This window comes from Schistocerca americana, chromosome 11 (assembly GCF_021461395.2).
Source record: "Schistocerca americana isolate TAMUIC-IGC-003095 chromosome 11, iqSchAmer2.1, whole genome shotgun sequence".
Lineage (NCBI taxonomy): Eukaryota > Metazoa > Arthropoda > Insecta > Orthoptera > Acrididae > Schistocerca > Schistocerca americana.
In genome coordinates, this window is record NC_060129.1 from 154,051,307 (window position 1) to 154,075,680 (window position 24,374).

Sequence of the window (24,374 nt, forward strand, 5' to 3'; positions counted from 1 at the left end):
GTAGACAAGAGATTTCGAATGTCCCCATAAATGAAAGTCAAGAGGGTTGAAGTCAGGAGAGCGTGGATGCCATGGAATTGGTCCGCCTCTACTAATCCATCGGTCACCGAATCTGTTGTTGAGAAGCGTACGAACACTTCGACTGAAACGTGCAGGAGCTCCATCGTGCATGAACCACATGTTGTGTCGTACTTGTAAAGGCACATGTTCTAGCAGCACAGGTAGAGTATCCCGTATGAAATCGTGATAACGTGCTCCATTGAGCGTAGGTGGAAGAACATGGGGCCCAATCGAGATATCGCCAACAATGCCTGACCAAACGTTCACAGAAAATCTGTGTTGATGACGTGATTGCACAATTGAAGGAAGGTAATGTTGACTTCGGTGCTTGTGTTGACATGCGACTCATTGCTCTACAGTACTAGCATCAAGCACATCAGTACGTAGCATCAACAGGTTAGTGTTCATCACGAACGTGGTTTTGCAGTCAGTGCAATGTTTACAAATGCGGAGTTGGCAGATGCCCATTTCATGTACGGATTAGCACGGGGCAATAGCCGTGGCGCAGTACGTTTGTATCGGGACAGATTTCCAGAACGAAGGTGTCCCGACAGGAAGACGTTGGAAGCAATTGATCGACGTCTTAGGGAGCACGGAACATTCCAGCCTATGACTCGCGACTGGGGAAGACCTAGAACGACGAGGACACCTGCAATGGGCGAGGCAATTCTTCGTACAGTTGACAATAACCCTAATGTCAGTGTGAGAGAGCTTGCTGCTGTACAAGGTAACGTTGACCACGTCACTGTATGGAGAGTGCTACGGGAGAACCAGTTGTTTCCGTACCGTGTACAGCGTGCGCAGGCACTATCAGCAGCTGATTGGCCTCCATGGGTACACTTCTGCGAATGGTTCATCCGACAATGTGTCAATCCTCATTTCAGTGCAAATGTTCTCTTTACGGATGAGGCTTCATTCCGACGTGATCAAATTGTAAATTTTCACAATCAACATGTGTGGGCTGACGAGAATGCTCACGCAATTGTTCAATCACGTCATCAACACAGATTTTCTGTGAACGTTTGGGCAGGCATTTTTTGTGATGTCTCGATTGGGCCCCATGTTCATCCACCTATGCTCAATGGAGCACGTTATCATGATTTCATACGGGATACTCTACCTGTGCTGCTAGAAGATGTGCCTTTGCAAGTATGACACAACATGTGGTTCATGCACGATGGAGCTCCTGCACATTTCAGTCGAAGTGTTCGTACGCTTCTCAACAACAGATTCTGTGACCGACGGATTGGTAGAGGCGGACCAATTCCGTGGCCTCCAAGCTCTCCTGACATCAACCCTCTTGACTTTCATTTATGGAGGCATTTGAAAGCTCTTGTCTACGCAATCCCCGGTACCAAATGTAGAGACTCTTCGTGCTCGTATTGTGGACTGCTGTGATACAAAACGCCATTCTCCAGGGCTGCATCAGCGCATCAGGGATTCCGTGCGACGGAGGGCGGATGCACGTGTCCTCGCTAACGGAGGACATTTTGAACATTTCCTGTAACAAAGTGTTGGAAGTCACGCTGGTACGTTCTGTTGCTGTGTGTTTCCATTCCATGATTAATGTGATTTGAAGAGAAGTAATAAAATGAGCTCTAAGATGGAAAGTAAGCGTTTCCGGACACATGTCCACATAACATCTTTTCTTTCTTTATGTGTGAGGAATGTTTCCTGAAAGTTTGGCCGTACCTTTTAGTAACACCCTGTATACTGAATATCAGGAATCCGGTAAAACATCAAATCTCCCTCATCGCTGCGACCGGAAAAAGATCCTCCAAGAACGAGACCAACAACGAATGAAGAGAACCGTTCAACGTGAAAAAAGTGCAATCCTTTCGCAAATTGCTGCAGATTTGAATGTTGGGCCATTAACAAGTGTCAGCGTGCGAAGCATTCAACCAAACGCCATCGATATGGGTTTCTGGAGCCGAAGGCCCACCCGTGTACCCTGGATGACTGCACGACACAAAGCTTTATTCCTCGCCTGGGTCCGTCAACACCAACATTGACTATTGATGACTGCAAACACGCTGCCTGATCGGACGAGTCTCGTTTCAAACTGTACCGAGCGGATGGACGTGTGCAGGTATGGAGACAACCTCATGACCCGAAGGACCCTGCATGTCAGCATGGGACTGTTCAAGTGGTGTAGGCTCTGTAATGGTGTGGGGCGTTTGCAGTTGGAGTGATATGGGACCCCTGATACTTCTGGGTACGACTCTGACAGGTGAGATGTCCGTAAGCATCCTGTCTGATCACCTGCATCGACTCATGTCTATCAATTCCAGCAGGACAATGCGACACCCCACACGTCCATAATTGCTAGAGAGTGGCTCCAGGAACTCTCTTCTGCGTTTAAACACTACCGCTGCCGACCACACTCCCCAGACATGAAGATTATTGAGCATATCTGGAATGCCTTGCAACGTGCTGTTCAGAAGAGATGTCCAACCCCTCGTACTGTTACGGATTTATGGACAGCCCTGCAGTACTCATGGTCTCAGTTCCCTCGAGCACTACTTCAGGCACTATTCGTGTCCATGCCACATCGTGTTGCGGCACTTCTGCGTGCTCGTGGGGGCCTAGGGAGGTGTACCAGTTCCTTTGGCTCTTTAGTGTATTTACTTTAATGTTCTATCGTTATGTATGTTGTATTTTGTATAGCAACATTAGCACTTAACTTCACTGACGATTGCAAATTCTCTGCTGTCTACGTTAGTCACCATTATCCACACCAGTAATAAAAAATAATTAGCCCGATATGGAATACTTCTTTCCTTAAGATTAAAAACACTTGGTTAACTTAGTATTGGCGAATAACCCATTAAATACTAAATAATCATACCGTATATGATTCAAATCGCTCTGAGCACTATTGGACTTAACATCTGAGGTCATCAGTCCCCTAGAACTTAGAACTACGTAAACCCAACTAACCTAAGGACATCACTCACATCCATGCCCGAGGCAGGATTCGAACCTGCGACCGTAGCGGTCGTGCGGTTCCAGTCTGTAGCGCCTAGAACTGCTCGGCCACACCGGCCGGCGTATAATATATGACATTAGTAAATTGTCTTAAGTCGTCTGTATGTGTATGTACTAGTTTAGGGACTGAAATAAGTTTCAACTTGGCGGTTAAGAATCACTGAACATGTGGCCGAGCGGTTCTAGGCGCTTCAATCCGGAACCGCGCTGCTGTCTCGGGCATGGGTGTGTGTGATGTCCTTAGGTTAGGTTTTTGGTACTAAGTCTAGGGGACTTATGACCTCAGATGTTGAGTCCCGTAGTGTTTAGAGCGATCTGAACCATTTGAATCTGAATCACTGGACAGGAAACAACTGTGTGTGAAAGTGTGAGGTGACGCAGTCATGCCTGTTTTCATGGACTACGCAAAAATGGCTCCGAGCACTATGGGACTTAACATCGGAGGTCGTCAGTCCTCTAGAACTTAGAACTACTTAAACCTAACTAACCTGAGGACATCACACACATCCATGCCCGAGGCAGGATTCGAACCTGCCACCGTACCAACAGCGCGGTTCCAGACTGAAGCGCCTACAACCGGCCGGCTCATGGACTACGCCCCGCATAGCGATGTATTCAATAAAAATAAAATTAAAAATGTCATTGAGATTGGAACTGCCTTGTTCTCCCTGCCGAGCCTCGAACTCGGCACTTTTGCCTTTCGCAAGCAAGTTCTCTACCGACTTTATTGTTTTTTAATCTGATTTCGTACATTATTGTTCGTTGCATTTGCTCGGAGCGGACGTCGCATAACCCCGTTCGAATTCATCGTTGTCCCATTCACTCAGATTATATTTTGTTGCAGCGGACAGGTAAGCCTCTGACCGAACACGATAAGCTACAGTGCCGGCGAGCCGACTGAGCTATCCAAGGACGACTCGTGGCGCCATCTCACAACTTTAGTTCCGCCAGAACACACTCTGCTAGCTTCCTAACTCCACAGGAGTTTTTCTTTTGGAAGGTGGGAATTAAAAGCTGCGAGGTCGGGTCGTGAGTCGTCCTCTAGATTCGGTGTCAGTCACACACTTTTAATCTGCCGGGAAGTTTCATAGCAGCGCACACTCCACTGAAGAGGGAAAATTTCATTCCCATCGCTGATATTATTTGAAAATGTTGTTGTAGTGTACACTGAAGAGCCAAACGAACTGGTGCACCTGCCTGATATCGTGTAGGGCCCCCGCAAGCACGCTAAAGGGCCATGGACTCGACCAGTGTCTGAAGTAGTGCTGGAGGCAATTGACAGCCTGAATCCTGCAGGGCTCTCCATAAATCCCTAAGAGTACGAGAGGGTGGAGATCTCTTCTGAACAGCACGTTGCAACGCATCCCAGATATGTTCAATAATGTTCATTCGTGTCTGCCGAGTCTGATGGCCAGCGGAAGTGTTTAAACTCAGAAGAGTGTTCCTAGAGCCACACTGTGTGGGGTGTCGCATTGTCCTGCTGGAATTGACCAAGTCGGTCGGAAAGCACAAGGGACGTGAATGGATGCAGGTGACCAGACAGGATGCTTACGTACGTGTGACCTGTCAGAGTCGTTTCTAGACGAATCAGGGGTCCCATATCACACCAGCTGCACACGCCCCACACTATTACAGAGCCTCCACTAGCTTGAACAGTCCCCTGTTGACTTGCAGGGTCCACGGGTTCATGAGGTTGTCTCCATACCCATACACGTCCATGCGCTCGACAGAATTTGAAACGAGACTCCTCCAGTCAGGCAACACGTTTCCAGTCATCAACAGTCCAATGTCGGTGTAGATTGGCCCAGGCGAGGGATAAAGCCTTTGATGTGCAGTCACCGAAGGTACACGAGTGGGACTTCAGGTCCCAAAGCCCATATCGATGATGTTTCGTTGAATGATTCGCACAGTGACACTTGAATCTGCAGCAATTTGCGGAAGTGTTGCACTTTTGTCACGTTGAACGATTCTCTTCAGTCGTCGTTGGTCCCGTTCTCGCAGGATCCTTTCCCAGCCGCAGCGATGTCGGAGATTTCATGTTTTACCGGATTCCTAATATTCACGGTACGCTCATGAAGTGGTCGTACGGGAAATACCCTCTTCATCGCCAGCTCGAAGGCGCTGTGTCTCATCGCTCTGGCACCGACTATAACAGCACGTTCAAACTTAGTTACATCTTGATAAACTGCCGTTGTAGCAGCAGTAACCGATCTAACAACTGCGCCAGTATTCTGCCTGTTTACATATCCGTGTATTTGAATACGCACGCCTATACCAGTTTCTTCGCTGATGACAGCAATATTATAATCACTGAGAAAACAAGAAAAATCCTTGCACAGAAAGCAAATGAAAGTTTCATTGTAGCTTGACATAGCTGTCCGAGCTATTCTCTCTTGTACGAGCATCTTCATCCGTGTATGGTCGCGACAACCTACACATCTCCGTACCTGCTTGCTATGTTCATCTCCTAGCCTCCTTCTGCAATTCTTACCACCTGCAGTTCCTTGCAATACTAAAATGACAATTTCTCGATGGCTCACAATGTGTTCCATAAATCGATCCATTCTTTTAATTACATTGTGCCAAACATTTCTTTTAACCGAATTTCGATTCAGTACTTCCGTATCAGTTATTCAATCTAGCCGTGTAATCTCCAGAATTCTTCTGTAACATCACATACCAAATTTTCTGTTCTGTTCTTATCTCAACTGTTTAGTTTCGCCTCTGTCCCAGGCTACAGTCCAGACAAATACGTTTAGAAAATACTTCCCAACACTTAAATCTATATTTGACGTTAATAAATTTCTGTTCTTCAGAAACTGTTTGCATGCTACGCCAAGTCTGCATTTGATGTCCTCTTTATATATATATATATATATATATATATATATATATATATATATATATATATATATATAAAAGAGGATTTAAATAAAAAGAAATAAAGCAGTTTATATTTGGAAATTTATTTTAACATTGATCATTGAAATTTCAGCATATTAAACGTGAGTCACAACTAAGCTGGTGCCTTATTTAGGACTGTGAAAATGTGAGTTTGTAATCTTACGGAACACATCAAATATGGAGCCAAGATTGGGAGACTGCATACAACACTGCATTCATAAAATAACACACGAAGAACGTTGAAACATATGCAAGAGGAAATTAACCACAGCCAAACGATTCAATTTTCACCCAAAGAAGTTACGTTCGTAGCGCAATCCTGTCCATCATGAAATTACCACACACTGGTATACTAAATTCATACTAACTCTCTGTGAAATCTTCCCGAAAAGATCAGCTGAGGGCTACTTTGATGCTTACACCACATGCTTCACGTGGTCAACTTGGTTTACACAAAGAGTGTAACTCCACAATAATTTTGATAATTAAAATAAATTAGATCGAAAAGCAATATACAAAAGAAAAACGTTGAACTGGTTACTATCGTCTTACTATTAACCTGATGGGTCAAACAATTGTATAAGCACGTGGTACTGGTCTCACAAAGTACACTCCATGTGGGTTGAATATAAAGAAAAGTTGCTATATTGAAAAATATTGTCAAGACGAGACGTTATAATCTCACTCATATTCGCATTTAAGATTGACGATCTTAGTTAGAGTTACTGATCAACATGTGGTTCCACTTTACTCACAAAGTAGTGACAAAGCAACTACCGGAAGATTTCTGAACTTCACACTCGGATTACACTGCGTTGCAATTTAAGATAACATTAGATATTTTAGAGCTAAACCTGAAATAAAGGTGATTAAATTTTCAGTTAGGCTGAACTTAAGAAATCCATTGTCCTACGGACTTAGCAGACACGCGCTTAGCCGGAGATCTTACCACTTCAGACGCTCGCCATGGTCCCACAGCAACTGCCCACTGCCCTGGGCTCCTACCTGAGGGGTGCCTCACAAATACAAACGGAAGTGGCCAGAGGGGCAGCTTCCTATACCAACATGACAAGGGACGGACAGGGCCATACTAAGAATAGAAACCTCTCTGCTTTTAGAAAGCGTAGCTACCTGTTCCGACGTTGGTCCTACTGTTCTCTAGCAGACAGGCTTGTCTGCTACCATCAAGCATGCACTTAGAAATACATTTGCTCATTCATTCTTTCACACAGAAGGGAAGGGGGATGACAGTATCTTATCATATACAGTATATAAAAGAAAGCGGATGTAGGTTCCGTATGAGACTGTGTGACATGAATTACATATAAACTGTGTTTTAAAATGTAGTAGTGTGACAGACCGTTCTTGTTTATGTGTAAAAGTAACACGTTTCACTGCTCAGTCTCCTCCCAGATAGTCAGAAACACCACAGTAAAATTGTACGAGGAATTTATGCCGTAAATGACAACAGATTTAAGAAATTAACATGAAAGGAATCCAACAGAGACTTTTCAACATGACTTGATATCACCAAGTAATTAATCACTTTTTGTGTGTATAGATCTGCCAGTGGTAGTGTGGACACTTTTTTCAATAAGTTAACAGAAGTTCTAGATAAAGGCACAAGTACAAAGGTCAACATAATTGTGTGTGGGGACCTTAACATCAACACTAATATCATAAATGAATGGAGCAGTACCCTCATAAATATCCTTCAAAGTTTTGGCATGGCCCTATTGGTCAATAGCGCAACGAGGGTCACTACAATGACTACATCAATAATTAACCATGTGGCCACAAATATGGACAGGGAAAAATGTGATGTAGCCGTAAAAAATCTCGGACTATGAGACTATCTCTGTCAAATAACAACGGTAAAATCAGGCATAGAATTATTCCCTAGACTACAAGCCTACAAACTACATCTATCAGAAATCAAAGTAAAAGATTTTTCGAAGAAACTAGCAAAACATGAAGTGTATAAGGAAACTAAAATGAATATGAAATTCTCTAAATTCTCCACATTATTTAAATTGAACTTTGAAAAGGCATTTCCCCAAGTATGCATGTCTGTATCAACACCTCTCAAAAACACATGGATAACAGCAAGTATTAATAATTCCTCCCAAACACTTACATACCTCAGTTCCACTACAATGACAACAGAGTAGGGGTCTGGTAAAAAAAAGTTATACAAATAAATAATAATAATGATTATAATACATCCAACATTCCACATAACACCTTCACACTATGCTTATTTCCTTCTTTTTTCCTTTTCTAGAAATGCTTACTCGCAAGCTATGCATAGTACAATACTAACACCTCTTTCTCTTTCTGGGCTCAACATCTCACTCATTATAGAGGGGTGCTGACTCAGTTTTTCAGGACAGCAAAGGGGAAGTTACGGTACAGAAAATGGCCCAGAGATCACCAGTGCGTGTGTGCGTGTGTGTGTGTGTGTGTAGTGAGTGTAGTGTTGTGAAACAATGTGTGTATAGTGTGTGCAGTGACTGATAGTGAGATATGAGTGAAGAGAGTGGCATTAAATTATTTAACCAGTTATTTGTAAAAAAAAAATTATACCAGGAGTAAATCTAATGATTGTCTCTAACTAGAAGTCTGTAAATGTATGAGTATATGAATAAGCTTATTTTAAACTGGTCTAAACTTGTACTACTGCTACTACTACCATCTGTGTGTCTGTTGCACTGTTAAGACCTCTTCTTCTCAGTAATGGGTAGAGGTATAAGGTTGAAATTTATTAGTAACTCACTCGTAGATATCCTCGGAGTAGTGAAACAGCTTAAATCACATAATAAAAGCAAGTCTTCCGGTCCAGACTGTATACTAATTACGTTCCTTTCAGAGTATGCTGATGCAACAGCTCCATACTTAACAATCACATACAACTGCTCACTCGACGGAAAAACCCCAGCCAAAAACTGGAAAGTTGCGCAGGTCACTCTAATATTCAGGAAAGGCAGTAGGAGTAATCCACTAAATTAGAGACCCATATCATTAACGTCAATATGCAGCAGAATTTTGGAACATATATTGGGTTCGAACATTATGAATTACCTCGAAGAGAACGATCTATTGATACATAATCAACAAGGATTTACGAAACATCGTTCTTGTGTAACACAACTAGCCCTTTACACACACGGTTATGAGAACTATTGACAAGAGATTTCAGACTGATTCCGTATTCCTAGATTTCCAGAAGGCTTTTGACACTGTACCACACAAGCAGCTTGTAGAGAAATTGCGTGCTTGTGGAATATCGTGGTTTTCTGTGAGAGAAGATACAGTTGGCAGTAACTGACGTAAAGTCACCGATTAAAATAGAAGTGATTTCCGGTGTTCCCCATGGTGATGTTAAAGTCCCCCCGCCGCCCCTTGTCTATATAAACGATTTATCAGACAATCTAAGCAGCCGTCTTAGGCTGCTTGCAGATGATGTTGTCATTTATCGTCTAGTAAAGTCATGAGAAGATCAAAACAAATTGCAAAACGATTCAGAAGAGGTATCTGTACGGTGCGAAAATTGGCGGTTGAACCTACATAATGAAGAGTGCGACGTCATCCACATGAGTGTCAACAGCAATCCGTTAAACTTCGCTTACACGACAATGAGTCAAATATAAAGGCCGTAAATTGAACTACATACTTAGGAATTACAATTACGAACAACTTAAGTTGGAAGGAACACATAGGAAGTGTTGTGGGGAAGGCTAACCAAAGACTGCGTTTTATTGGCAGGACACTGAGAAAATGTAACAGACCTACTAAGGAGATTGCCTACACTACGCTTGTCCGTCCTCTTTTAGAATACTGCTGCACGGTGTGGGATCCTTACCAGATAGGATTGACGGAGTACATCGAGAAAGTACAAAGAAGAGCAGCACATTTTGCATTATCGCGAAATAATGGAGAGAGTGTGATTGACATGACACAGGATTTTCGGCGAACATCGTTAAAACAATGGCGATTTTTGATTGCGGCGGAATCTTCTCACGGAATATCAGTACACAACTTGTTCTTCCGAATGCGAAAATATTTTGTTGACACCGACCTACATAGGGAGAAACAATCATCATTATAAACTAAGCGAAATCAGAGCTCGTACGGAAAGGCATATGTGTTCGTTTTTTACACACGCTGTTCGAGGTATGAGTCGAGGTACATGAAAGGGAAGCAGTGGTTGGGAAGGGAATGAGACAGGGTTGTAGCCTCTCCCCGATGTTGTTCAATCTGTATATTGAGCAAGCAGTAAAGGAAACAAAAGAAAAATTCGGAGTAGGTATTAAAATCCATGGAGAAGAAATAAAAACTTTGAGGTTCGCCGATGACATTGTAATTCTGTCAAAGGCAGCAAAGGACTTGGAAGAGCAGTTGAACGGAATGGACAGTGTCTTGAAAGGAGGATATAAGATGAACAGCAACAAAAGCAAAACGAGGATAATGGAATGTAGTCGATTTAAGTCGGGTGATGCTGAGAGATTAGGAAATGAGACACTTAAAGTAGTGAAGGAGTTTTGCTATTTGGGGAGCAAAATAACTCATGATGGTCGAAGTAGAGAGGATATAAAATGTAGACTGGCAATGGCAAGGAAATCGTTTCTGAAGAAGAGAAATTTGTTATAGATTTAAGTGTCAGGAAGTCGTTTTCTGAAAGTATTTTTATAGAGTGTAGCCATGCATGGAAGTGAAACATGGACGATAAATAGTTTAGACAAGACGAGAATAGAAGCTTTCGAAATGTGGTGCTACAGAAGAATGCTGAAGATTATATGGGAAGATCACATAACTAATGAGGAGGTATTGAATAGAATTGGGGAGGAGTTTGTGGAACAACTTGACTAGAAGAAGGGATCGGTTGGTAGGACATGTTCTGAGGCATCAAGGGATCACCAATTTAGTATTGGAGGGCAGCGTGGAGGGTAAAAATCGTAGAGGGAGACCAAGAGATGAATACACTAAGCAGATTCAGAAGGATGTAGGTTGCAGTAGGTACTGGGAGATGAAGAAGCTTGCACAGGATAGAGTAGTGTGGAGAGCTGCATCAAACCAGTCTCAGGACTGAAGACCACAACAACAACAACAACTGTTCGAGATTTGAATAATATAGAATTATTGTGAAGGTGGTTCGACGAACTCTGCAAAGCACTTACGTGTGAGTTGTGGAGTATCCAGGTAGATGTATATCAAATACTAAGCTCTACAGTCCCTTGGCAGAGTGAAAAATGTAGTACTCTAAGCTAAGGCAATCAAATACACGAAATATTTGTTACGCATTTTGATACTCGCAAACTCATTTATTATAGTCTATTGATAGGTGGACTATCTGCAGATATGTAGGCTCTGGTGGTCTACTGAGTAAAGTATTCAACGATAAACTTGAAGGACAATTGCCGAAAACAGAGGGGGAAAAAAATAAAAAAGGCTGGTAAAGCGCGTGCCGGGACGACGTTAGACCGAGGCATCGAATGTCGGTCTGATCATTGATTTTTTTTTAAAAATGGCTCAAATGGCTCTGAGCACTATGGGACGTAACTTCTGAGGTCATCAGTCCCCTAGAACTCAGAACCAATTAAACCGAACTAACCTAAGGACATCACACACATCCATGCCCAAGGCAGGATTCCAATCTGCGACCGTAGCGGTTGGGCGGTTCCAGACTGTAGCGCCTAGAACCGCTCGGCCACTCCGCCCAGCTGATTTTCTTTTTTTTTACCAGTCGTCGTTTTAAGTTAGACTCTTCACATCTCAACGCCTGGATGAGCCACCAGAAACAGGACGTGGTTCGGTTTCCACGCTAAACTGTAGGTGCCCTTTCCCCCGTTCGATAACTGGGCTGGGTTAGGGAGCCGGCTGGGGTGGCCGAGCGGTTCTAGGTGCTGCAGTCTGAAACCGCGCGACCGCTACGGTCGCAGGTTCGAATCCTGCCTCGGGCATGGATGTGTGTGACGTCCTTAGGTTAGTTACATTTAAGTAGTTCTGACTTCTAGGGGACGGATTACCTCAGAAGTTAAGTCCCATAGTGCTCAGAGCCATTTGCACCATTTGGGTTAGGGACACGCAAGTCACCGAAGTGGCATCCCATTGAGCCACACGAAACAAAAATAACTACTAATATCTGTATACATAATCGAATTTGCACGGAACCTTCAGAGTGTGATCGCTACTCGCTCTGGTCTAGTTGTTGAGGCTCATCCGATAGCCTCTTTTCAAGACGCCATCTGTTCTGTTGAACACATCGTCCAAGTCTTTTACTGTCTGACATACAATACTGATAAGGGTGAACACTAAAACAAGTATATGGGTCTGGACAGGGAAAAATTTCGATAAATAATCTCACTGGCCACCCGAGCAATCAGACCCAATTACCCTTCAGAAGCACCTCTAAATAAATGTTAATGTCCATCTACATGTTTCAACATGTAACCAGAGTGAAGTCAAAACTCCGCCGGAACAGGCGATGAGAGCCCAACCGTACCGACCGGCCGCCGTGTCATCCTCAACCCACAGGCGTCACTGGATGAGGATATGGAGGGTCAACTGGTCAGCACACCTCTCTCCCTGCCATATGCCAGTGTACGAGACCGGAGCCACTATTTCTCAGTCAAGTAGCTACTCAGGTTGCCTCACAAGGGCTGAGTGCACCCCCGCTTGCCAACAGCGCTGGACAGACCAGATGGTCACCCATCCAAGTACTAGCCCAGCCCGAAAGCGCTTAACTTCGGTGATCTGAAGGAAACCGGTGTTACCACTGCTGCCAGTGAAGTCAAAAGGGGTATATAAAATTGAATATACAATTTGTAAACGTATTACTACACAGCACGATTCAGAAAAACGTTTACAAACTGACAGGGGAAATCGGGCACACGACAAGGATCAGTAATCCACATAGGAACCTCGGGTCGCAAACGCCAGGAAAGGGCGCTACGGTAAGGAGAGGGCGTTGCATTTCATTGAGCCGTATGTTCTCCCGGACCGACTTGACAGTCGCACATATCTCGTATTCCTGCGAAACGTTCTGGCTGGCAGGATGAATGGTGTGCAGATGCCTATTCGTCACCGCATTCGATTGCAGCACAACGGTGCACCCGAGCGTTTCAGCAGGCAGTTGAGTGCGCATCTGCAGGTCGAGGTGAGCCAGCTGCATCGCCATCACAATCACCCAATGAGTCTATAATCGATTTCTTCCTTTGTGCCTTATGTACGAGGGTCACTCCAAAAGAAATCCACACTACTTTTGTGAAAACACAGTTTTCATTTTGCATGTCTGAAAGTTTTACAGTGTGTAGATACATCCTTCCCACTTGTTTTAAAACTTAGTTCAACCTGTTCCCGTTAGTGGCGCCGTCACAGCATGTCTTCAAGATGGCTACTGAACCTGACGTTCGTCAGAAGCTACGTGCTGTCATAGAATTCCTGTGCTGTGAAAACGAGACAGTGGGAAACATCCACAAGAGGTTGAGATGCTGCTGTCGATCGCAGTACAGTTAGTCGGTGGGCAAGCAGGTTACGTGACGAAAGTGGGCAAGGCAATATTGAGGATTGTCCTCGCAGCGGCAGGCCTCGTACTGCACACACTCCAGACAATGTGCGGAGAGTTAACGAATTGGTGAGTGCTGGCACACGTATCACAGTGAACGAATTGTCATGCTACGTTGGGATAGGGGAAGGAAGTGTTTGCAGGATACTGAAAGTATTGGCGTTAAAAAAGGTTTGTGCCTGGTGGGCTCCCAGGATGTTGACAGTGGCTCACAAAGAAACAAGAAAAACGGTATGCAACAAACTTTTAGAACAGTAAGAGAATGGTGGAGACGAATTTTTTGGAAGAACTGTGACAGGTGATGAAACATGACTTCATCATTTTTCACCAGAGACGAAGAGGCAATCAATGGAGTGGTATCACGCAAATTCACCCAAGAAAAAAAATTCAAAACCACACCTTCTGCTGGAAAAGTTATGATTACGGTGTTTTTCGATTGCGAAGGACTCTTGCTTGTGGACATCGTGCCAAGTGGAACCACCATAAATTCTGATGCATATGTGATGACACTAAAGAAACTTGAAGCTCGACTGAGTCGTGTTCGACCACATCGGCAAAAGCAGGATATTTTGCTGTTGCAAGACAAAGCATGGCCACATGTCAGTCAAAAAACCGTGGAAGCGATCACAAAAACTGGGATCGACAACGCTGAAACACCCACCTTACAGTCCTGACCTGGCTCCATGCGACTATTGTCTCTTTGGGAAACTGAAAGACTCTCTTCGTGGAACAAGGTTTGAAGATGATGACTCCCTTGTGCACGGTGCCAAACAGTGGCTCCAACAGGTTGGTCCAGAATTTTACTGTGCGGGCATAAAGGCGCTGGTTCCAAGATGGCGTAAGGCAGTTGAGAGGGACGGAAATTATGTGGAGAAATGAAAATATTGTTCCTAAAGGATGTATCTACACACTGTAAGACTTTCAAACATGTAGAATAAAAGATGGATTAAAAAAAAAAAAGTGTGCATTTCTTTTGGAGTGACCCTCATACGAAACCCCTGTTACGTCTCTGAAGGACCTTTTCGGCTGTAGGATGTCTTCGAGATACACCAGGTATCTTGGAGAGAGTGCGCCATTCGATTCGGCGTCGATGCCAATCGTGTTCGATGCATGTGGACCAAATTTTGAGCGTCTCCTGTAGTGACCGTCGATTTGTAGCGTGTCACTAAATAACCACAACACCATTTATTAGCCCCGGATGGCTTCTGCGACCTCCGGTTCCAATGTGATAACTGATCCTTGTTGTACACCCGATGTGCCGTGTCACATTGTAATCGTCTTTTTGAATCACACTGTGTAAATGGATGAATGCCTGGACAGCTCAACAGTAAATAAATACAATAAAGAAAAGCTCTTACTGTAGCGAATTGCGTGATTTTCGGCATCTCAAATGCTCGGTTTTTCTCCTTGTGGAGCAAAGTACAGCTAGGAGGTGTACTTACTTAGTGCGGCGTTTCTGCTCCTTCCTCAGGTTCGACACAGCCTGACCTGCTCCCTGAGACGCACTCGGCTGAATTGGACGGCGAGCGGCGACGCTTGCCCAGCTGTTCAGAGCGGCCGTTATCTGGGGCCGCCCCGCTGGTCGAATGGGCCCTTATCTGATGGCCTTCCCCACACGTGAGTGTGGATGAGGCGCGCGAGCACACACGGGCAGGTGGTCGCACACTTTGGATGCTGACGTGGGCCTATCACGTGCGATCGGCCAGCGAGTGATGATGTCATGGCGAAATTTCGTCAGCTTTCCAGGGAATGATTCTACGTTCTTACGTTGCAGTAAGCAACCAGTTATCAGGGCGTGGATTATTATCAGTGCATAGTATGGCGATTAAAAAAAAAATAAAGAAGAGAGTCTGAGGTTGTGATGCTGCACTTATTTTATTACGAAGTTAAGCTATAAATTAAGATATATGAAAACCTTGCCTCCCGATTTTATATGTGTTCTCGAGACGAGAATCAGACAGAAAAATTGTATAACATATGGTCCAGTCACATTAATGCGACCACCTGTCAAGAGCCTGAGTAACAACCTTTGCAGTGGGGACATTAAGGAAGGGAATCAGTTAGATTATGGAGGGTATTCACTGGGATGTGGAGGCGTGGCAACTTCAGTGCTGTGGCCATCTGTGGTGGGTTTCTCAGATGAGGATTCCCAGACACGAACAGCCTGATCGATGCGGTCCCAGGATTTCTCGACTGGGTTTAAATCCAGAGACCACAGTGCCTAGGGGAGTACGGTAAACTCTCCCTGGAGCTCTATGAACCAGCCACCTACACTGCCAGATTTGTCACACGTTGCATTGTCCTGCTGATAGATGCCATTGTGGTGAGGAGAAAACAGTCTGCATGTACATCTACATCTACGTGATTACTCTGCTATTCACAATACAGCGCCTGGCAGAGGGTTCAATGAACCACCTTCAACTGTCTCTCTACCGTTCCACTCTCGAACGGCACGTGGGAAAAACGAGCACTTAGCCGGCCGGAGTGGCCGTGCGGTTCTAGGCGCTACAGTCTGGAACCGAACAACCGCTACTGTCGCAGATTCGAATCCTGCCTCGGGCATGGATGTGTGTGATGTGCCTAGGTTAGTTAGGTTTAATTAGTTCTAAGTTCTAGGCGACTGATGAATTCAGAAGTTAAGTCGCATAGTGCTCAGAGCCATATTTTTGAACAAGCACTTAAATTTTTCTGTGCGAGTCCTGATTTCTCTTATTTTATCGTGATGATTATTTATCCCTATATAGGTGGGTGCCAACAGAATGTTTTCACAATCGGAGGAGAAAACTGGTGATTGAAATTTCATAAGAAGATCCAGTCGCAACGTAAAACGCCTTTGTTTTAATGATTGCCACTCCACGTATCATGCCTGTAGCGCTATCTCCCCTATTTCGCAGTAATACAAAACGAGCTGCCCTTCTTTGTACTTTTTCCATGTCATCCGTCAGTCCCACCTGATGCGGATCCCACACCACACAGCAATACTCCAGAATAGGGCGGACTAGCGTAGTGTAAGCAGTCTCTTTAGTAGACCTGTCGCACCTTCTAAGTGTTCTGCCAATGAATCGCAGTCTTTGGTTTGCTCTACCCACAACATTATCTATGTGATCGTTCCGATTCAGGTTATTTGTAATTGTAATCCCTAAGTATTTAATTCAATTTACAGCCTTCAGCTTTGTGTGACTTATCGTGTAATCGAAATTTAGCGGATTTCTTTTAGTACTCATGTGAATAACTTCACACTTTTCCTTATTCAGGGTCAATTGCTACTTTTCGCACCATACAGATATCTAAATCATTTTGCAATTCGTTTTGGTCATCTGATGATTTTACAAGACGATAAATGACAGCATCATCTGCAAACAATCTAAGATGGCTACTCAGATTGTCTCCTCTGTCGTTAATATAGATCAGGAACAATAGTGGACCTATAACGCTTCCTTGCTGAACGCCGGATTTTACTTCTGTTTTACTCAATGTTTTTCTGTCTTTAAAAAATTAGGAACTGTGACCTTTCTGACAGGAAATCACGAATTCAGTCGCACGACTGAGGCGATATTCCGTAGGCACGCAGTTTGGTTAGAACACGCTTGTGAGGAACGGTGTCGAAAGCGTTCTGGAAATCAAAAAATATAGAATAAATTTGACATCCCCGGTGGATAGCACCCATTACTTCATGAGTATAAAGAGCTACTTATGTTTCACAAGAACGATGTTTTCTGAATCCGTGCGTCAATAAATCGTTTCCTTCGAGGCACAGTATAAGTTCCAAGACCCTACTGCAAATCGACGTTAGTGACATGGGCCTGTAATTCAGCGGATTACTCCTACTTCCCTTTTTGGGTATTGGTGTGACTTGAGCGATTTTCCAGTCTTTAGGTACGGAACTTTCTGTGAGCGGGCGATTGTATATAATTGCTAAATATGGAGCTATTGCATCTGCATATTCTGAGAGGAACCTGACTGGTATACTATCTGGACCGGAAGCCTTGACTTTATTGATTTAAGCTGCTTTGCTACACCGAGGATATCTACTTCTATGTTTCTCAGCTTCGCAGTTGTTCTTAATTGGAATTCAGGAATATTTACTTCATCTTCTTTGGTGAAGGAGTTTCCGAAAACAGTGTTTAGTAACTCCGCCTTAGTGGCGCTGTCATAAGTGTTATCGTGCAGTGAAGGTATTGATTGCGTCTTGCCACTGGTGTGCTTTATGTATAACCTGAATTTATTTGGGTTTTCTGCCAGAGTCCGAGACCGAGTTTCGCTGTCGAAATTATTAAAAGCATCTCGCATTGAAGTACGCGCTATCTTTCTAACTTCTGCAAAACTTTGCCAATCTTAGGGATTTTGCGTTCTTATAAATTTGGCACGCTTTTTTCGTTGCTTCAGCAACAGCGATATGACCCGTTTTGTGTACCATGGGGGATTAGTACCATCACTTATTCATTTATCTGGTTTATATCTCTCAATTGCCGTCAATACTATCGCAATACTATATCTTTTCTACGCTTACATGATCAGATCGGAAGGAGTGGAGACTGTCTCTTAGAGAGGCGTTAAGAGCATTTTTATCAACCTTTTTTTTTTAATAGACGTACTTTGCGTTTGTTTTTGATGGATTTAGGTGTTACGGTATTCAGCCTAGCAGCAACTGCCTTGTGGTCGCTAATCCCTGTATTCGTCATGATACTCCCTATTTCTTCAGGATTGCTAAGAGGTCAAGTATGCTCTCCCAACTGTTTATGCTTCGAGTGGGCTCATGAATTAATTGATAGGGATGGACGCGGTCCCCAGCAATAAATACATACTTGAGTTCACCCATCGTACCTACCAGAACGACGATATCACCCTCGGAACACCACGAAAAGATTCCCCAGACCATAACCCTCCCTCATCCAGTCTGGACACATCTGACGATTGTTGCAGCGCATGTTGTGATTAAAGTGTTGAATGACTTGTGGCAAGCTGATCTTGTAGATATGAGGGAATATTCACACGAGAATAAAGGATTCAAATATATTTTAATGGTTATTGATACATACTCCAAATTTGCCTGGGCATTACCTGTCAAAACAAAAACGGGTCGAAATGTCACCCATGTTTTTGAGCGTTTACTGCAGACAGGGACGAATCGATGCCCACACAACCTCCAAACCGATCACAATGGGGAGTTCTACAATAGGTATTTCAAGACCGTGATGCAGCGTTACGGAATACATCACTATAAACATTAACTCACCTGAAGGCAAGTATCGAGGAGTCAATAACAATAAAAAGTCGAATGTGGATGCGTTTCAACCTGCGCGCCTCATACAAATGGACAGACATCCTCCCAGAAATACACTACTGGCCATTAAAATTGCTACACCACTAATATGACGTGCTACAAACGCGAAATTTAACCGACAGGAAGAAGATGCCGTGATATGCAAATGATTAGCTTTTCAGAGCATTCACACAAAGTTGGCACCGATGGCGACACCTACAACGTGCTGACATGAGGGAAGCTTCCAACCGATTTCTCATACACAAACAGCAGTTGACCGGCGTTGCCTGGTGAAACGTTGTTGCGATGCTTCGTGTAAGGAGGAGAAATGTGTACCGTCACGTTTCCGACTTTGATAAAGGTCGGATTGTAGCCTGTCGCGATTGCGGTTTATCGTATCGCGACATTGCTGCTCGCGTTGGTCGAGATCCAATGACTGTCAGCAGAATATGGAATCGGTGGGTTCAGGAGGGTAATACGGAACGGCGTGCTGGATCCCAACGGCCTCGTATCACTAGCAGTCGAGATGACAAGCATCTTATCCGCATGGCTGTAACGGACTGTGCAGCCACGTCTCGATCCCTGAGTCAACAGATGAGGACGTTTACAAGACGACAACCATATGCACGAACAGTTCGACGACGTTTGCAACAGCACGGACTATCAGCTCGGTGACCGTGGCTGCGGTTACCCTTGATGCTGCATCACAGAGAGGAGCGCCTGCGATGGTGTACTTGACGACGAACCTGGGTGCACGAATGGCAAAACGTCATTTTTTCGGATGAATCCAGGTTCTGTCTACAGCATCATGATGGTCGCATCCGTGTTTGGCGACATCGCGGTGAACGCACATTGGAAGCGTGTATTCGTTATCGCCACACTGGCGTATCACCCGGCGTGATGGTATGGTGTGCCACTGTTTACACGCCTCGGTCACCTCTTGTTTGCATTGACGGCACTTTGAACAGTGGACGTTACATTTCAGATGTGTTATGACCCGTGGCTCTACCCTTCATTCGATCTCTGCGAAACCCTACATTTCAGCAGGATAATGCACTACCGCATGTTGCAGGTCCTGTACGGGCCTTTCTGGATACAGAAAATGTTCGACTGCTGCCCTGGCCAGCACATTCTCCAGCTCTCTCACCAATTGAAAACGTCTGGTCAATGGTGGCCGAGCTACCGGCTCGTCACAATACACCAGTCACTACTCTTGATGAACTGTGGTATCGTGTTGAAGATGCATGGGCAGCTGTACCTGTACACGCCATCCAAGCTCTGACTCAATGCCCGGGCGTATCAAGGCCGTTATTACGGCCTGAAATGATTGTTCTGGGTATTGATTTTGCAGGATCAATGCACCTAAATTGCGTGAAAATGTAATCGCATGTGAGTTCTAGAATAATATATTTGTCCAATGAATACCCGTTTATCATCTGCATTTCTTCCTGGTGTAGCAATTTTAATGGCCAGTAGTGTAATTTCTCTCTAGAATCGAACCAAACATAGCACAATAAAAATGAGAGCAATCGATGTTCTTGATAATGGACGCTGTACTATCGCATTAAGATGCTGGATCCACGGAAGCAGAAATTTAATGTAGGTGATTTGGTGCCTTTCTCAAACCGCAAGACGGCATTTGAGAAATCATACCTACCGAACTGGTCAACTGAGATATTTACAGTTTCAAAGGTGCAACGAACGAATCCTAGAATTTATATATTGAAGAATAGTGAAGCTGAAGAAATTTCAGGCTGGTTCTACACTGAGGAGATGCAGAAAAGCTCAGAACCGGATGTTTCTCTCGTGGAGAGAGTCATAAGATGTCGTGGAAATAAAACACTAGTGAAATGGCTTTGTTTTCCTGCTACACAAAACAGCTGGATTGATGCCGACGATTTGCTGTATAATGGCCGTGCATAGTCCACAACCACCGCAGTAGCATAATATGCGTGGTAGTAGACACATTAGAGGAGGTGGTGGTATTCTAGACAAACTGCCAGTGGAACTACACATCCCTGGGTGTAACTACTGTGGACCTGGGACAAAGCTTCAGAAACGCTTGGCTCGAGGTGATGAGGGGGTTAATCTGCTCGATGAAGCGTGTTTGGAACACGACATTGCCTACGCTGCAAATAAAGATCTATCAAGTCGTCACATTGCTGATAGGATTTTAGCTGATAAGGCTAAGGCGATACAGAGTAGAAAGGATATTGGTACAGGTCAACGCATCGCAGCATTTGCAGCTGATGAAACCATGCGAGGAAAAATTAAGTCGAGTTTAGGAATGATGAATTTCAAGCGAGTTATGAATGCTGCACTTATGTGCACTAAACAAGAAGAAGGACAGGGGTAGGAAGCAGAGCTGTTTGAAGAACTGTGTCCTGACAGCGGTGAATGCAGCTAAAAACGCACTCAAGCAGAAAGATGCGTGAAGTAGAAGAAGAAGAAGGAGAAGAAGAAGAAGAATAGGATCCGTTAAAGCACCTCGAGTTCTACCAATACCCAAGACATCCGGCGGTTTTATCCCTTTTCTCATCCCAGCCCTCTCCGCGCTCTCGGTGGTGGGTTCGCTCGCCGGTGGTGCCGCAGCAGTTGCTCGAACGGTCAAGAACGCGCAAAACTCCCAAGCACAGTTAGAAGAGGCAAGAAGACATAATCGCACGATGGAAGCTGCAGCAATCGGAAAGGGACTATACTTGAAACCATACAGGAAGGGCCTTGGTCAATTCATTAATTAAAAAAAGCCCATTAGCCGTCCTACCAGATAGACCCCTCACAAATACAGGTCTCCTTAAGATTGTTAGAGACAAATTCAAGATACCAAGATTCCGTGGTGTGATTATGTGGGATACATTACCGAAGACTATGTGGAAAACTGGTGAATGCGGTATTGTGAATTTAGATGTTGCTGGAGGCCCCGGCTGTCACATGTTAGGAAAAATGCGGATACTGTCTACTATTTCGACTCATTTGGTAACCTGCAACCACCAGAAGAATTACAACGATACTTCACTCACAGAAGACATGTGCTCTACAATTATCTACGCTTTTTGTTTTTTGGTCATCAGTCTACTGACTGGTTTGATGCGGCCCGCCACGAATTCCTTTCCTGTGCTAACCTCTTCATCTCAGAGTAGCACTTGCAACCTACGTCCTCAATTATTTGCTTCACGTATTCCAATCTCTGTCTTCCTCTACAGTTTTTTTTTTTGCCCTCTACAGCTCCCTCTAGTACCATGGAAGTCATTCCCTCATGTCTTAGCAGATATCCTATCATCCTGTCCCTTCTCCTTATCAGTGTTTTCCACATATTCCTTTCCTCTCCGATTCTGCGTAGAACCTCCTCATTCCTTACCTTACCAGTCCACCTAATTTTCAACATTCGTCTATAGCACCACATCTCAAATGCTTCGATTCTCTTCTGTTCCGGTTTTCCCACAGTCCATGTTTCACTACCATACAATGCTGTACTCCAGACGTACATCCTCAGAAATGTCTTCCTCAAATTAAGGCCGGTATTTGATATTAGTAGACTTCTCTTGGCCAGAAATGCCTTTTTTGCCATAGCGATTCTGCTTTTGATGTCCTCCTTGCTCCGTCCATCATTGGTTATTTTACTGCCTAGGTAGCAGAATTCCTTAACTTCACTGACTTCGTGACCATCAATCCTGATGTTAAGTTTCTCACTGTTCCCATTTCTACTACTTCTCATTACCTTCGTCTTCCTCCGATATCTACGCTATCAGGACTTTAATACACACCTCTGCGGACATCTATGCATCATGTTTCTCTGGACGTTCACAAAGAAGAATAAGAAGAAGATGCATGCCATATAAGGAGGAGGTTTAAACATTAATTCATCAGTTGAGATTCAGATGCAATGTCGTATACTTTGACGTTAAGAAAACGATCATCTGTATCGTGTGCAAATTACTTCCTGCCAATTGATTTGAGCTTTGGTGAATGGAGTATTGCACTGATTGGACTGGAGACGTACAACAGCACCCAAAATATCACTGAGACTAACAATAAACTGCATCTGGATATTAATGGTGAAAAAGATATTGTGGAAATAGAACCAGGTCCATACAATATCGACGATTTAAACGAAGTCTTAAAAGAGTCAGGGAAAGGTATTGAACTACGTGCAAACATCAATACACTTAAATCTGAAATAAGGACTGTAAATGCAACGGTTGACTTTGACAAGAAAGGTTCAATAGGGCGCCTGTCGGGTTTCACAAAAGGACAGAGTTTGAAAAAGGACCCAAGTAAATTTTACAGGTCAGACCAGACAGTGGACACACTCCCCGTCAACACAATCCGTGTCGAGTGTAACACTGCAACCAACTCCTATCTCAACGATAGTCTCATTCACACTATTTACGGATTCTTCCCCGCAGTTGCAACGGGGTATAAGATTGCTGAGACCCTTGCCAATGCAATATACCTTCCAGTGAGAGCTCAGACATTGGACTATTTGGAGCTGCGTATTGTGGACCAGAACAGTCAACTCGATGACTTTCACAGTGAGGAAATCATTGTACGATTACATCTAAGGCAGGATGGGCATACGGTATGAAACAAGTACACGCAGTCCGCAGCATGCCACTTCAGTTGGCCTGATGCCGCGCAATGACGTCCTTACTCAATGTAACCAGTCCGGTAGAGTATGATGAGATAATTATACGTCAGGAATACTTCTCTCATAAACCTTACGCTTCAACCACGGTTTAACAAGAACGATGGAATCAGGATTGTCATCCAGCATCATGACACACTCACGCTTCCATGCAAGAGTTTCATATATCTAGAGTGGTCATTCAAGAAAACTGACGGCAGCGGTACAGTGGGATCCAAACTGACATGTAACGCTTTAGCATTCCTGTTCGAAGAGATATGCTGTAAACTCAGTGGGTCTGAGATCGACCGTACACGCAATGTCGGCGTAACATCAACCCTTAAAACATACGTCTCGGCATCACCAGCAGATTTGCACAGCGTAGAAAGTGCAGGATGGCTCATAGACGATCCAGAGTAGAGTCCTGCATGAACAAGTAAGTGAGCACAAAATACAGGGTTATTACAAATGACTGAAGCGATTTCACAGCTCTACAATAACTTTATTATTTGAGATATTTTCACAATGCTTTGCACACACATACAAAAACTCAAAAAGTTTTTTTAGGCATTCACAAATGTTCGATATGTGCCCCTTTAGCGATTCGGCAGACATCAAGCCGATAATCAAGTTCCTCCCACACTCGGCGCAGCATGTCCCCATCGATGAGTTCGAAAGCATCGTTGATGCGAGCTCGCAGTTCTGGCACGTTTCTTGGTAGAGGAGGTTTAAACACTGAATCTTTCACATAACCCCACAGAAAGAAATCGCACGGGGTTAAGTCGGGAGAGCGTGGAGGCCATGACACGAATTGCCGATCGTGATCTCCACCACAACCGATCCATCGGTTTTCCAATCTCCTGTTTAAGAAATGCCGAACATCATGATGGAAGTGTGGTGGTGCACCATCCCATTGAAAGATGAAGTCAGCGCTGTCGGTCTCCAGTTGTGGCATCAGCCAATTTTCCAGC

The 24,374-nt window shown here is 44.2% G+C and overlaps 1 protein-coding gene across 1 annotated transcript in view; it reads right to left on the reverse strand.

Annotated features, from left to right (window-relative positions):
- Window positions 1-15,082, reverse strand: part of LOC124553668 (sugar transporter SWEET1-like) — a 99,125-nt gene extending 84,043 nt beyond the window's left edge. The window contains exon 1 of the mRNA XM_047127551.1: window positions 14,959-15,082. The gene's annotated coding sequence lies outside the window, so the exon portion shown is untranslated. The remainder of the gene's footprint in view (window positions 1-14,958) is intronic.
- Between the last annotated feature and the right edge of the window lie 9,292 nt (window positions 15,083-24,374).